The sequence below is a fragment of the Panthera tigris genome, chromosome F3 (genome assembly GCF_018350195.1).
Source record: "Panthera tigris isolate Pti1 chromosome F3, P.tigris_Pti1_mat1.1, whole genome shotgun sequence".
Classification (NCBI taxonomy): domain Eukaryota; kingdom Metazoa; phylum Chordata; class Mammalia; order Carnivora; family Felidae; genus Panthera; species Panthera tigris.
The window spans coordinates 9173128-9189077 of NC_056678.1; the positions used below are offsets into that span (position 1 = coordinate 9173128).

The window sequence follows — 15950 nt, forward strand, 5'->3', positions numbered from 1 at the left end:
AAAAAAGAGAGGAAGTAAATAATCATGATCTTAGACAGTGCATCACCTCCACAGGCGATGATGCTGCATCTTCTATGATTTTTCTTTTTAGGCACAAATAAATCATAGCAGCAATACAAATTATCCAACTTTGAATATCCTGCCAGCATGTGCTTAAAAAATACTGTTATGAAATGTGAGCTCCTGTTTATAAAGAGGATATTGATGGGTGGCTCAGTCAGTTGAGCTTCCGACTTTGGCTCAGGTCATGATCTCACGGTCCGTGAGTTCGAGCCCCGCGTCGGGCTCTGTGCTGACAGCTCAGAGCCTGGAGCCTGCTTCAGGTTCTGTGTCTCCCTCTCTCTCTGACCCTCCCCCATTCATGCTCTGTCTCTCTCTGTCTCAAAATAAATAAACATTAAAAAAAATTTATAAAGAGGATATTGATGCTGTGATGTGATTGGGCCACAAGGCCCAAAGCACGGTGATTACTTAGTCTCTCTTTTCTAAGATAACTTGGGGCAGACAGGAGTTTAGTGCTTAAGCAGGTTTGAGGAATGTTTTCTTTCACTATATATTGGCATCCCAACCTCTGTTTCCACCACCAGTTTGAATTTACCAAGTAGGTTCTGCAAAAAATAAACCTTTACAGGTCAGTTTATGGAGAAACACTTTTCTGTATTCACCTCGGTGTTGTAGAAAAGCAGAATATGTTGATTATGTTTAGTGCTTAAGACAAGCCAGTATGGGCTGCAGGGCTACACATCTATGAACATCACTCTTTGACAATCAACTTAAGTGAGATTTCTGATAGTTTCCATCCAAGAGCAAGAATCATTCCACTCCAAGCCAATTAAAATGGGGCCAGGAATGGACTTCCCCAGGTGTATGTGCATCAAGAATGATCTAGCACAAAGTGCTTGCAGTGAGGGCTGGAGGACAAGGCACGAGGAAGCTCAAGAGTACTGTGCTAACAAGTAGACACAGTAACAGAGTTGTACATTGAAACAGAAGCCATGAACTTCACTTTTCTAAAAGTAGGCATTGTTTATTTCCTGCCCTAAAACATGAGTCCATCCCGTTAACAAAACTGCAGAGGGGAAAGAGGGTTGCTCCAGCTTCATTCATTTTGGCACTTAATTTAGATGTTGTTTATTTCATAAGGGCTTTAACTTAAGAGCATCTACAGCTCTATTTCACAGTCCTCCATACAACTCCCAAATTCTTTACCATTCACTTTTGATATAACTATACTCCTATGTCTATTTTTGAAGCCAGTTTTTTTTTTTTTTTTAATTTCTAGTTTTTGGAGTAGTTTTATAGGTATACCAAAAAAAAAAAAACAAAAAACTGAACAGAATGTATAATCCCATAAAACCACCTCAATCCTACTCATACTCTTCCCTATTATTAATACCTTACATTAGAGTGGTACATTTGTTGCTATTGATGAACCAATATTGATACATTATAATTCACTAAAGTCCCCTAGTTTACATTAGAGTTTAATCTTTGTATTGTATATTCTGTGGGTTTTGACAAAGGTATAATGACATGTATCCACCATTACTGTGTCCTACAGAATAGTTTTATTACCCTAAAAATTCCCTGTGCTCTAGTTATTCATCCTTCCCTTTTCCCTCCTGAACCCCTGGCAACCACTGCTCTTTTTCCTGTCTCCATAGTTTTTCGTTTTCCAGAATGTCATATAATTGGAATAATACAGTAGGGAGCCTTTTCAGATTTTTTTTTTTTTTACTTAATAACAAGTGTTTAAGTTCTTCCATGTCTTTGCATGATGGGATAGCTCACTGCCTTTTTATAACAGAATAACATTCCATTTTATGAATATACCACAGTTTGTTTATCCATTCACCAACTGAAGAACGTCTTGGCTGCTTCCACATTTGGTAACTGAATAAAGCTGCTGTAAACATTAGTATGCAGGGTTTGTGGGGCATTGGTTTTCCATTCATTTGGACAACTCCTTGGGAGAACAATTACTTGATTATATGGTAAGGTTATGCTTAGCTTTGTAAGACATGGCCAAATAATTTTCTAGAGTGGCTGTACCATTTTGCATCTTGAGCAGCAATGAATGAGAGCTCCTACTGCTCGACATCCTCACCAGTGTTTAGTATTTTGAAGTTTAGCCATTCCTTGTGTTGAATACAGCATAATGTATAAACTTGTTGAATCACTGTTTTGTATACTTGAAACTAATGTAATGTTGTGTGTCACTATACTTTAATTAAAAATCTCCCATTAAACAATAAAATAAATGTCAAAAATAATGTTTATTTTTAAATGTCAAAATAATATTTTGAATCATTAGTCAAATGAAATATATTATTTTTTAAAAATCTGGTACTCATTTCATTAAATTTCTTAAAAGAAACTATTTTTTTAGCACACTATTTACATTTGTATGCTAATGTTAATGGTACTGCATATTTCATTTCTAATTCCAATTGTTCATTATTGGATTACAAAAAAAGCAAATTTTTATCATTCAAACTTGTCATAATCACTTAGTAGTTCTAAGTGTTTTCTAGTCCCTTTTTAGATTTTCTGCATAGATAAACATGTTATTTGTGAACAAAGTTTTCTTTCTTCCTGTACAAATTGTATACATTTAATTTATTTTTCTTGTATTACTGAATTAGCTAGAACTTACCAGAAGATACTGAATAGGAGTGTGCAAAGGGACACCTTTGCATTGTTCCTCACCTTAACAGGAAAGCATCTAGTTTCTAACCATTTATATGCTGTTAGCCATAGGGTTTTTGTAGATGTTCTCTACTAAGTCGAGGAAGTTTCCCTCTTTTCCTAGTTTGTTGAGAGTTGTTTTGTTTTGTTTTAATGAACAGGTGCTAGATTTTGTCAAATTATTTCTCTGCAATGGGGCGCCTGGGTGGCTCAGTCGGTTGAGTGCCTGACTTCACCTCAGGTCATGATCTCGCAGTTCGTGAGTTCCAGCCCCGCATCGGGCTCTATGCTGACAGCTTGGAGCCTGGAGTCTACTTCAGATTCTGTGTCTCCCTCTCTCTCTGCCCCTCCCCCGCTCACACTCTGTCTCTCCCCCAAAATAAATAAACATTAAACAAAATTTTAAAAAAATTCTTTCTCTGCATTTATTGATATGATCATATGGTTTTTATTTTCTAGTCTCTTGATGTGATGGGTTTCATTAATTGGCTTTCAAATGGTCAGCCAGGCTTGCATACCAAGAATAAATCTCATTTAGTTATGGTGTATGATTCTTCTTTTTACATTGTTGGATGTGGATTGCTAATATTTTATTGGAGATATTGGAGATATTTATGTTCATGGGAATATTGATATATACTTTACCATTTTTGTAATGTATTCTTATGATTTTACTCTTAGGATAATACTGTACTCATAGACTGTTATAAATGACTCCTTTTTATTTTGCCTCTTTTCTGGAAGAGAATGTGGAGAGTTGGTATCATTTCTTCTTTAAATGTTTGGTTGAATTCGCCATTGAAAACATCTTGGTGCTTTCTGTTTTGGTAGATTCTCAGTTATTGATTCAACTTATTTAACAGTTATAGGTCTATTCAGATTATGTTTTTATCCTTGTGTGGCTTTTCTTAGATTGTATCTTTCAAAAAATGGGTGTATTTTATATAGGTTACCATATTTGTAGGCTAGAGTTGTTTTTAATATTCCTCTACTATCTTTTTTTGTGGGGTGCCTGGGGGACTCAGTCAGTTGAGCATCTGACTCTTGGTTTTGGCTCAGGTCATGGATCCTATGATTCGTGGGCTCAAGGTCCGCACCAGGTGCTGTGCTGACAGCATGGAGCTTGCTTGGGATTCTCTCTTAATTAATTAATTAGTTAATTAATCAAAAATATTCCTTTACTGGGGCGCCTGGGTGGCTCAGTCGATTGAGCGACCGACTTCAGCTTGGGTCATGATCTCGCAGTTTGTGAGTTCCAGCCCTGTGCTGACAGCTCAGAGCCTGGAACCTGTTTCAGATTCTGTGTCTCCTCCTCTCTTTGCTCCTCCCATGCTCCTGCTCTGTTTCTGTCTGTCTCTCAATAATAAATAAACGTTAAAAACAATTAAAAAATATTCCTTTACTATCTTTTTAAAGTCTATGGTATCAGTAGTAATAGCCCTTTTTAAAATTTATTATATTAGTAATTTTTGTCTTTGTTTTCTTGGTTAGCTTGCCTAGAGGTTTATTAATATTGATCTCTTCAAATAACCAACTTTTGATTTTATTGAATTTCTTTACTGGTTTTCTGTTTCAAGTTCATTGATTTCTGCTGTAAACTCTTAGTATTTCTTTTCTTCTTCTTCCTTTGGATTTAATTTGCTCTCTTCCTTTTCTTCACTTCCTATTTTGGAAGTGTAGTTTATTGGTTTTAGATCTTTTTTAAAAAATGTATGTATTCAATGCTATACATTTCCCTCTAAGCACAGCCCTCACTGCATTACAGAATTTGATAACTTGTATTTTTAGTGTCCTTTAGTGAAAGTGTTTTTTTTTTTTTGTCTTGAGATTTTTTGAAAACGTTATTTTCAAGTGTGTTGTTTACTTGCAAACATTTGAGGGCTTTCTAGTGATCTTTCTGTTACTAATTTCTGGTTTAATTTCATTGCTGTCTGAAAGCATACTCTGTAAGATTTCTATTTTCAAAATTTGTTGGAGTGTGCTTTATGGTCTAGGACAGGGCCTGTTTTGGTGAATGTCCCATTGGAGCCTGAGAAGATTATACATTCTGCTATTGATGGATATAAATGTCAATTTGATCTGATTGATTGAGGATGCTCTTCTGTTCAGCTTGTCTTTACCAATTTTTCCACCACGGGATCTCTCAACTACAGATAGATGTGTGCTGAAGTCTTTAATTATAATATATATTTGCCGTTTCTCTTTGAAGTCTCTCAGTTTTTGTCTCAAGCGTTTTGATGCTCTGTTATTAGGAGAATAAACATGGATTTTTATGTCTTCATGAAGAATTAACCCCTTCATCATAATAATGTCTCTGTTTCTTCTTAATAGTTGCTATTTTTTCTGAAGTCTGCTTTGAAATTAATTTAGCTAATCTTCTAGCTTTCTTTTTATTAGTGTTAGCATGGCAAATTTTTGTCCTCCCCTTTATTTGTAATCTATCTGTGTCTTTATTTTTAAAGTGGGTTTTTTGTAGACAGCGTATAATTAGGTCCTATCTTTTGTCCACTCTGAGAGTCTTTGTCTTTTAATTGGCATATTTAGACCATTACATTTAAAGTGATTATTAATATAGTTGGATTAATATCTATCCTATTTGTAGCTATTTTCTATTTATTTCCCTTTTTCTTTGTTTTTCTTTTCTTTCTTTCTTTCTTTCTTTCTTTCTTTCTTTCTCCCATCTTTTCTCTGCCTTCTCTTCTTTTAACTGAGCATTTCATATGCTTTTAATTGTTTAAAGATTCCCCTAGAGTTTTAAATATGCATTTACAACCAATATAAGATCACTTTCAGATAACACTATAAAGTTTATGAGTAGTATAAGGACCTCATAAGAGAATATCCCCACTTTCTTCCTCCCAACCTTACAACACTGCTGTCATTCCCTTCACTTAATTATAAGCTATAATCACTGAATATATTGTTGCTGTTACTATTTTGAACAAATGATTATCCTTTAGATCAATTAAGAATACTAAAAATAAAATACTTTGTTTTGCCTTCATTGACTCCTTCTCTAGAAGTCTTCCTTCTTTATGTGGCTCTGAGTTTCAAGCTATATAACTTTACTTTTCTTTGAAGAACTTCTGTTAGCATTACTTAAAAGACAGGCCTACTGACAACAGATATCCACAATTTTCATTTGTCTGAGAAAGTGTCTATTTCTTCTTCACTTTTGGAGGATAATTTTGCAGGATAAAGAATTCTAGGTTTTCAGTCTTTTCTTTCAACATACTAAATATCTCATTTCACTCTTTTTTTGCTTGTGTGGTTTCTGATGAGAAATTTCATGTAATTCTTATCCTTTGTCCTCTAAATGTGTTCCCCCCCATCTTCCTCCCAATTTTTTTCAACGTTTTCTCTTGGTCTTTGGTTTTTCACCTTCAGAATATAATAGAGATAGATGATAGATAGATAGATAGATAGATAGATAGATAGATAGATAGATAGATAGACAGATAGAGATAGAGATACAGATAGATATAGATATAGATAGATATATAAATATAGATAGAAAGAGAGACAGAGACAGAGAGGGAAAGAGGGAAGATGTTTTGGTATTAATCATATCTGATGTTCTATGAGCACCCTGGATCTGTGGTTTGATGCCTATATTTGTTTGCTAGGGCTCCCATAACAAAATACCACAGACTAGGTAGCATAAACAACAGAAGGTTTTTTTCCCCCCCCCTCATTGTTCTGGAAGCTAGAAGTCCATGATCAAAATGCTGTTAGGATAGTTTTCTCCTGAGACCTCGCTCCTTGGCTAGTGATGGCCACCTTTTCACTGTGTTTTCACATGGTCTTTTCTCGATGCATGCATATCCCTGGTGTCTCTTCTTCTTCTTATAAAGACATCAGTCATGTTGGATTAGGGTCTCAGTCTTATGATCTCATTTAACCTTAATTATCTCTCTAAAGGTCCATTTCCAAATGCAGTCCTATTTGGAACTTACTGGGAGTTAGGGCTTCAACATATGAATTTTAAGGAGAAACAGTTCAATCCATAGTACTGACTATTACTAATTTGGGACAATTCTCAGTCATTGTTGCTTCAAATATTTTTTCTGTTCTTTCTTTGTTCTTTTCTGGTACTCTCATTGTATCTCAGTTTTGCAAGTTTCTTTTTTTTTTATTTAAAAAAATTTTTTTTAACGTTTATTTATTTTTGAGACAGAGGGAGACAGAGCATGAACAGGGGAGGGGCAGAGAGAGAGGGAGACACAGAATCTGAAACAGGCTCCAGGCTCTGAGCTGTCAGCACAGAGCCCGACGCGGGGCTCGAACCCACGAACCGTGAGATCATGACCTGAGCCGAAGTCGGATGCTTAACCGACTGAGCCACCCAGGCACCCCTCAGTTTTGCAAGTTTCTATTGACATCTTCAAGCCCACTGATTTCTTCCCTTAGCTGTGTAATGTTAATATTAATATAATATTTAATATGATATGAATGTAATATAATTAATATTAATATAATATTTAATATGATATTAATGTAATGCAATTAATATTAATATAATGTTAATATTAATAAGCCCATCAAAGGAATTCCTCATTTCTAGTACCGTGTTTTGATTTGTGTTTCCTTTTGATTGTTTTCTTAGCGTATCCATCTCTCTGCTTACATTTCTCGCCTGTTCTTGCATGTTGTCTACCTTTTCCATTAGAGCCCTGAGTATCTTAGTCACAGTTGTCTTTAATTCCATGTCTGATAATTCCTGTATCCCTTCTACATCCGAATCAGCTTCTCATGCTTGCTCTGCCTCTTCAAACTGTTTTTTTGACATACCTTGTAATTTTTTGTTGAAAGTTGAACATAACGTACTGCATAAAAGAAACTAAGATGGCCTTTAATGTGAGGTTTTATGTTTAACGAGGCCTTAGGCTGCGTCCCCTGTTTCTGTAGCTATAGGTTTTGGAGGCTCTATTTTCCTCTGGTGTATTTGTTTTTGGCTCCCCTATTGTATTTGGGTTTCCTTAGATATTTCTTCTAACATAAGGTCTGAGACATGAGTTTTGTTTTGTTTTGTTTTTTACATTTGCTGCTTCTTTTATACAGGAACCTTTTATCAATGCGGAGGGAGTTGTGTGTAAGTGTGGGAAGGGAAGCAGTATATAGTCCAATGATTAGATCTCAGTCTTTTATTGTGCCCCTGAGCTGCGACCTTCACAGATGCTCCTTGGTTGTTTGAGATGATCTCCCCGGCCCCCTCCCTCCCCCCTTAAGTGACATAGGAACAGTATAAGGGGCTTAAATTGGTTATTTGTTTATCCCCAGGAAGCAGACAAGACTGGGCTGGAATTGGTATTTCCCTTCCCCCCAGGTAGTTTAGACTCAGATATAACCCCAGTTTATTAGGCACTGTAATATAGTTTCGCCTGAGAAAAGCTTTGTTAAAAAGAACAGAATGTTCTGGGTGTATTTCAAAATGGTTGCTATTTCCCTTTTCTTGTTGGAAGCATGAGGGAATTTTTCTCAGATCTTCACTGCGAGAAGCTGGTAGGGCTCCTGGAGGTAAAATTCACAAATGGGTGATGTCCCCAGTCCCCTGGAGTTTTTAATGTTCTAGCTTGTTCATACTGAGCTTCCAGCAATAAGTCAGTTAACAGTTTTAATTTTCCTACCCCAGATGGAGGTTTCTGCTTTTGGGCTTCTGCTCCAGTGAGTCCTGATTTTCTGTATATGCCTGTCTGCCTCTCTAGTTTAGAGACAGTGATTTGCCCTCTGGTCTCCATTCTCTGATGGATCTAGGAAGAAACAGTTGGTTTTTACTTTATTCAGCTTTTTAAAGTTTTGTGAGGATAGATGGGAATAACGATTTCCAAGCTGTTTACAGCTGGGCCAGAAACCAGAGAGCAGATTTTTATAGGGGAAAGGAAGAACAAATCACTACTAAGCAAGTTGTTTTTGTCTATTTTGTTTCTGCTTTTATTTCATTTTATCTTCAATATTTCATCATGGGATCATCTCTCAATCAACATCTGAGAGAAGTGGGAAACAAAGTTGGTTGTATCTTTTCCATGTGTTCTCCCTTTCCCCTGGCCTTTGGAGAGTGTCTGAAGTCCAACCATCAGAGTCATGGAAAATTTGAGGCTGTTATTTTCCTCTTGATTTCCCTGTAGCTTTGGAAGTGGCCTAGAATGGAAAAAGAGAGGAACCTGGCACACAAAGTTGGCAGACCTTGATAAAAGGGTAGACAAACAAAGAGTGCATCTCAACTGAATTCTAATAATCCTTGCATGTTTTTAAACTTTATATCCATTCCACCATAAACCTGTGATGAACAGAATTAACATGTTAATGTTCTGACATGTTTTCCCCAAAGCTATCATGATCAGTGGTCACTTGCAAATTAATGTGCCCTGGCACAAGTTCAGAGATGCATCTGGAAAGAAAGATAAAACATCACACCCCACTAAGAATGTCACATCATCATTCAAAATTACAGAGGCTCTGGGATAATTAAAATTTTAAAACACAAAATTAAAAAAATAAAAATCTCCACTGATTCAGCTAAATTGCAGCAATCTTCTAATTTGTAGAATTGATGAACACCCATGCATCTCTGTTAACAAAAAAGAAAAGCTATACTGTATTTTTATGACTATAGTTATAAAGGGTAGTATTGGTATTATAATCTATTTTGTAAATTAAATATTCACCCTGAACTAGTTTAGCCAAAACAAAAAACAACAAACCATGTCCTAAAAACAAAACACATTTACCCAGTATAATGTGAGAATTAACTCATCATCCAAGACTTTTAGTTAAAAAGAAGTAAAGAATTTATGACATCTTTAGAATATATATATTGGCACAAATCATTCTCCTCCTTTATAAAATGTCCCACACTTCGTCATTTCAAGACACGAAACTTACTGATTAAAAAAAAAAAGTAAGCCACTAAACAGTTGACTTTTACCTGACTGGCAAAAATTAAGACACCTGATTTACTCTCTTAACTTATATTGACATGTGCATATATACATTTACATATGTGTGTGAATATCACACACACGTTTGAGTGTATTATATGTATACGTGTATCATGCCTACATACAATACACATATAGTTATCCAAATGGAAAATTTAAACATCCCTAAACATGGTATCTACAAAATAAAATTAAGACTCTATTAGTATTTTTGAAATGCATCTCTAGTTCTAATCTCAACTCTAGAAATGCTCCCTGTTGTACTGAAAAGAACTTCACATATTAACTGAGCCACCAGCTTGGAAATCTCTTGATGCTTGTTTGTCCAAATAGTGAAGCGTATCTGTTGAGAAGACTCATGCCTCATGACTTGCATTATCTACTGGTTTCTGGTTTGGCCCTTCCTTAGCAATTCCCTGGCCTCTGCTGGCTTGTACTCTTGTCTTTATGCCACCCACAATCAACAGTATGACAAGAAAAAGAGAAACACATTTGATATTTTATAGCAATGCATATTCAACTTCTAACTGCCTAATTAATGTCTGCATTATTTTGTGTCTTTACATTATTATTTATTCACATATTACGAGGAAAAATTTTTCCATTAATCAGTCTATGATACACATATGTAAATATACATGTGTATGTTTGTGTATATGTATTGGGGGTGGGTGATGGATGATTGCTCTGTGTACAAAGCCCAAATTTGGAAGCCTTGAAATCCATTATATGAAATAATCAAAATGCTTCCTAATAGGGGATTAGTCTGGATGCCTTTGCAAGTCACTAGAATGGAGTTTTGGGGACCTGTAGTCTCTCAAGTGCCTAATATTTCACTCTTTCTCAATGTATGGCCCTAACTTATCAGTATCAACTGGGATAATTTTAAAATGCAGAAACCTGGCCTCTTTCCCAACCAATGAAATCTAAGATGCCAACCCAAGAATTGGCATCAATAAGCACTTCCAGATGTACACTAATATTTGGAAGCCATGCAGTCAATATTTATTTAGCTTACCAAGTCAGATTAATTATTTTTAATGTTTATTTTTGAGAGAGAGAGAGAGAGAGAGAGAGAGAGAGTGTGTGTGTGCGTGCGGGAGGAGCAGAGAGACAGAGAGCAACACAGAATCTGAAGCAGGCTCCAGGCTCTGAGCTGTCAGCACGGAGCCTAATGGGGGGACTCAAACTCGGGACCGGCGAGATCATGACCTAGGCCAAAGTTGGACTTAACCGACTGAGCCACCCAAGCGCCCCTGCCAAGTCAGATTAGTTTGATATTTGCATTCCTGGTGGTTTTACATTTTGTTTCACTTTAAATGGATATCCCTGTTTATCCAACAGCATTTCAAATAATAGTATATCAGACATTTGAATAAGAGTTCACAGCTTATATCGCATCTTTACGTACATTATCTGATTTAATCCCTCACAAAAAAATCTTCAAAATGTCATTAGCCATAATCAACAGATGGAAAAAAAAAGAGCCAGAGAGATAAAGAGTCTTCCCTATTTGCTAAAAAGGACACAGCCAGGATTGGAGCCAGGATTTCTGAGTTTTATGCTTTTCCCATAAAGCTCTACCACACTTGCCTTACTTTCATGGTCCAGTGAGCATGAGAGTTTCTCAGATTTGCATACCATGGTGGTGTTTACAAGATTTACAACTAGCTGGATGTTTAGCCACACATGGTCAGTATGCAGCTGCCAATGTAATTCTGGAGTAAAGGAGTAAAGGAGAGAAGTCAGCATCAGATGGGAAGATTTTTGAGTCCTCGGTGTCTACAATGTAATTCAAGGCATGGTTGTGGACAAGATCATTCAGGAAGGACATGCAGAGTGAAACAAAGAGAAGGACCAGGTCAGAATTTCGAGAATATCAACATGTAGGGAGAAATTGCCAGAAGAGGAGCCAGCAAAAGGGAATAAGAAAAGGATGTGGAGATCAGATTCCATCGAGGGAATGGGCAGTGAGGAAACTGGGCAGCTGGGACTGCTTTCTCAACTGCTTGGCAATGGAGTGGGAAAAAGGAACAGAGATGAATGGATAAATAAGGGAAGAGAGAAAAGAGGTAAAGAGTGAGCCTACTCACTGGATGGAAATGGTGTTGCAGGGTCAGTGGCATGGCCTTCACTATGAAAGTGGGATTTATTTGGAAAATAAGGGGAACAGAGAGGCATTACAGTGAACAGAGAGGCATTACAGTAGGGTGAGCAATACATCTGTCACAGGTGGTTAGCTTCTTGTCCAAAAGACAATAGGAATGAGCAGAGTATTCCTTTCTCAGTCCAGAATCTAGCACCTCTCCCTCTCTAGAATACTGATCCTTAATGGGCAATGCTGTTTAGGAAATCATTTTCTTATCTATCTATGCTATAATTTACAGCTGAATTTCAACCACTCTATTATGGCACATTTAGGTAGGGTAAAAGATAATGTCTCCATTATCTTACCCACGTACGTTTTAGGTAGGAAAAAAATGACCATAAGGTGGCACTGTATGGGAAAAATTACGAAATAGGTGTATCTATTTCAGAAAAAAGGAGTATGGATACCTCATACATGAACTGTAATGTATGTGTGCTATTTACCTGTGAAATTATTGGAAGCTTATTGTCTAGGAATGCCACTGATACAAATATGCATCATGGGATTAACTAAACAGTTCGGAACAATCTAAGTGGATGATGATGACGTAAGATAAGCATTAATGTTGAATTATTTAAAGCCATGGAGCTTTCCCATCTTGCAAGATGGCAGGTGAAAAAGCTGAGAAGCCGGATGCTAAGGAGAAGAAACCTGAAGCCAAGAAGGCTGATGCTGGTGGCAAGGTTAAGAAGGGTAACCTCAAGGCTAAAACGCCAAAGAAGGGGAAGCCCCACTGCAGCCGAAACCCTGTCCTAGTCAGAGGAATTGGCAGATACTCCCGATCGGCTATGTATTCGAGAAAGGCCATGTACAAGAGGAAGTATTCAGCAGCTAAACCCAGGATTGAAAAGAAAAAGAAGGAGAAGGTTCTTGCTACTGTCACAAAATCAGTTGGTGGTGACAAGAATGGTGGTACCCGAGTGGTTAAACTTCGCAAAATGCCTACGTATTATCCTACTGAAGATGTGCCTCGGAAGCTGTTGAGCCACGGCAAAAAACCTTTTAGTCAGCATGTGAGGAAACTGCGAGCTAGCATCACTCCTGGGACCATTTTGATCATCCTCACTGGGCACCACAGAGGCAAGAGAGTGGGTTTCCTGAAGCAACTGAGCAGTGTCTTGCTACTTGTGACTGGATCTCTGTCCCTTAATCGAGTTCCTCTGCGTAGAACACACCAGAAATTTGTCATTGCCACCTCCACCAAAGTTGATATCAGCAATGTGAAAATCCCCAAACACCTCACTGATGCTTACTTTAAGAAGAAGAAGCTGCGTAAGCCCAGACACCAGGAAGGTGAGATCTTCGACACGGAGAAAAAGAAATATGAGATTACAGAGCAGCGCAAGGTTGATCAGAAAGCTGTGGACTCACAAATTCTGCCAAAAATCAAAGCCATTCCTCAGCTTCAGGGCTACCTCCGCTGTGTTTGCTCTCACGAATGGAGTTTACCCTCACAAATTGGTGTTCTAAATTTCTTACAAAGAACCTAATTAAATAACAGATCCATCTCAAAAAATAAAAAAATAAAAAATAAAGCCATGGACATCAGTCACTGAAAATCATGCCCAACTGAAAACAACACTGGGACCTCAGTAATGATAAAATATTCTCCTGGAAAATGATTGGAATCTCAATTATCCATGGATATGTGTGTTCAAAGCTTTGCAACGTTCTGGCCAAGTATCATGTGACAGACTTCTCAGCAAAGTCTGCATTAGAAGCCTCAGTAAGTTCTATTCACTAGCTGATTTCAGTTTCTGCATTCCAGATTTTTTTAAAATTTTTTTTCAACGTTTTTTATTTATTTTTGGGACAGAGAGAGACAGAGCATGAACGGGGGAGGGGCAGAGAGAGAGGGAGACACAGAATCGGAAACAGGCTCCAGGCTCCGAGCCATCAGCCCAGAGCCTGACGCGGGGCTCGAACTCACGGACCACGAGATCGTGACCTGGCTGAAGTCGGACGCTTAACCGACTGCGCCACCCAGGCGCCCCTCTGCATTCCAGATTTTAACGTAACCTTTTTTGCCTGATATTTCCTGATGCAAACTGAAGGAATACTTGCATCACTGCATCCTTTACAGCCCTCAGGATCCCTGGAGCAGTGCACTGCAGGCCTGGCATTGACAAACACAGCTGTAGGGGTTTGTTTGAATTAACAAGCTCTCCTAATACCAGTTCACTGAGGACACCTTCTAGCTTCCTTGTGAATCACTTGACTCACACAATCAGGTGCCTTTCTTCAAGTGACACAATGGAAGCACTTAGGAAATTGTAATTGTGGTTATTATGTTTTGGGACCTGAATCAGGATGGAAACATTCTGGTTGAAGTGGACCTCTTTTTTTTTTTTAATGTTTATTTATTTTTTAGAGGGATAGACAGAACATGAGCAGGGGAGGGGCAGAGAGAGAGGGAAACACAGAATCTGAAGTAGGCTCCAGGCTGTCAGCACAGAACCAGATGCAGGGCTCGAACCCATGAACCACAAGATCATGACCTGAGCCAAAGTCGGATGCTTAACAGACTGAGCCACCCAGGCACCCCTAGGTGGAGGTGGAATGGGAAGAAGGTAGGGAGCTTTGATGGTGTCAGGGTACAAGCAAAACATCCCATTATATTTAGGCATAATAACAACAGGAAGTACATTTATTTCATTTAAAGTCTTAGTAAGCAAAAAATAGCTAGTCACCATGGCAGTGATGAAAACAAAAATGATCTGGACTCCCCATGCAGACTTTTTGAAGATCAAAGAATGAAAACGAAAGTTAAAAAAAATACAGAAGACTATAGGCAAGATCATTTATAATTTAAATAAATATTAATATTCCTGGATTGTATGAATTAGAAGTACTATTTCATGAAGACTCAATTTTCTCAGGTCTAGCAATTAAAGCTGAAAAGACAGTTTTGGTTAATAAGCATATCAGCAGGAGAGGTATTATTTTTTTCATTGTTTGAGTATTGAGTGGCGGGGGTGGAAAACAGACTATTATAGCTCACTTAGTTTTCGGTCTTACTTCGAAATGTTAACCTGGGAAATTAGAGGCAGAACTTTTATGCCTGAGTGGTAAATAGTCTACACTGTGTGATTCTCTGGTTGGATAACAGAGGTTTTTTGTAACATGAGCTGAAACAACAAACATAACAGTACTTCTAAGTCCATGTGATTTGCCAAAAAAAAAAAAAAATCCCTTAATTAAAACCTGCTTAGGGGCACCTGGGTGGCTCAGTTGGTTAAGCTTCCAAATCTTGTGGTTTGGGCTCAGGTCACGATATCATGGTTTGTGAGATCAAGCCCAATATTAGGCTCTGCATTGACAGCACAGCATGGAGCCTGCTTGGGATTCTTTCTCTCCCTCTATTCCTCTGCCCCTCCCATGCTCAGGTGCACAATTTCTTTCTCTCTTTCAAAATAAACTTTAAAAAAATTTTAAGTACCTGCTTAAAGGGAGATTTGCATATCTGTTTTTACATTCCTCTTGAGCAAAGAGGGGGTGGGGGGACTTTTAGTATTTTGCTTCTACATTCTCTTAACAGAAGGGAGATTTAGATTTTTTAAAAATTTTTTAATGTCTTTTTATGTTTTAAAGAGAGAGAGACAGAGCACAAGTGGGGGAAGGGGCAGAGGCAGAGGGAGACACAGAATCTGAAGCAGGCTTCAGGCTCTGAGCTGTCAGGACAGATCCCGATGCAGGACTCGAACTCACAGACTGCAAGATCATGACCTGAGCCAAAGTCAGACGCTTAACCAACTGAGCCACCCAGGCACCTCTAGATTGTTTTAAATCGCATTAGGCAAAGGCTGTCATGAGAACCCTGGAAAGTGAAACAAGAGAGAAAACCTGAGGACCCTGGCCAGGATCTGAATCTTCTGTGGGTGTAGGGGCTGTATGCACTAAAACTCTTCCCTACCCCAAAATGCTACTGTCAGTGTTAGACCATGACCTCCTCCAGCCGTGGAATGTCAGAGCTGGAGGGAGCCTGAGAAATGATTCAATTCAATGGTCTCAGCTAACGATGAGGCAACTGAGCTCCAGAGAGTGGCAGGACTTAACCAGGCCAAGGTCATACCCCTCATTATTGTCCAAATTTAGAACACACTATAAAGTGAGATAAGTAGGAAGATAGCTGAAGCCCTATTTAGCAGAGCATCCAATAAAAAATTTCAATAACT

At 37.9% G+C, this 15950-nt stretch overlaps 1 protein-coding gene and 1 pseudogene across 9 annotated transcripts in view; both read left to right on the forward strand.

Annotated features, from left to right (window-relative positions):
* The window catches only part of RGS7 (regulator of G protein signaling 7), a 516778-nt gene that overhangs the window by 388726 nt on the left and 112102 nt on the right, over positions 1 to 15950 (forward strand). The window lies entirely within an intron of this gene.
* On the forward strand, positions 12381 to 13245 carry LOC102956912 (annotated as a pseudogene).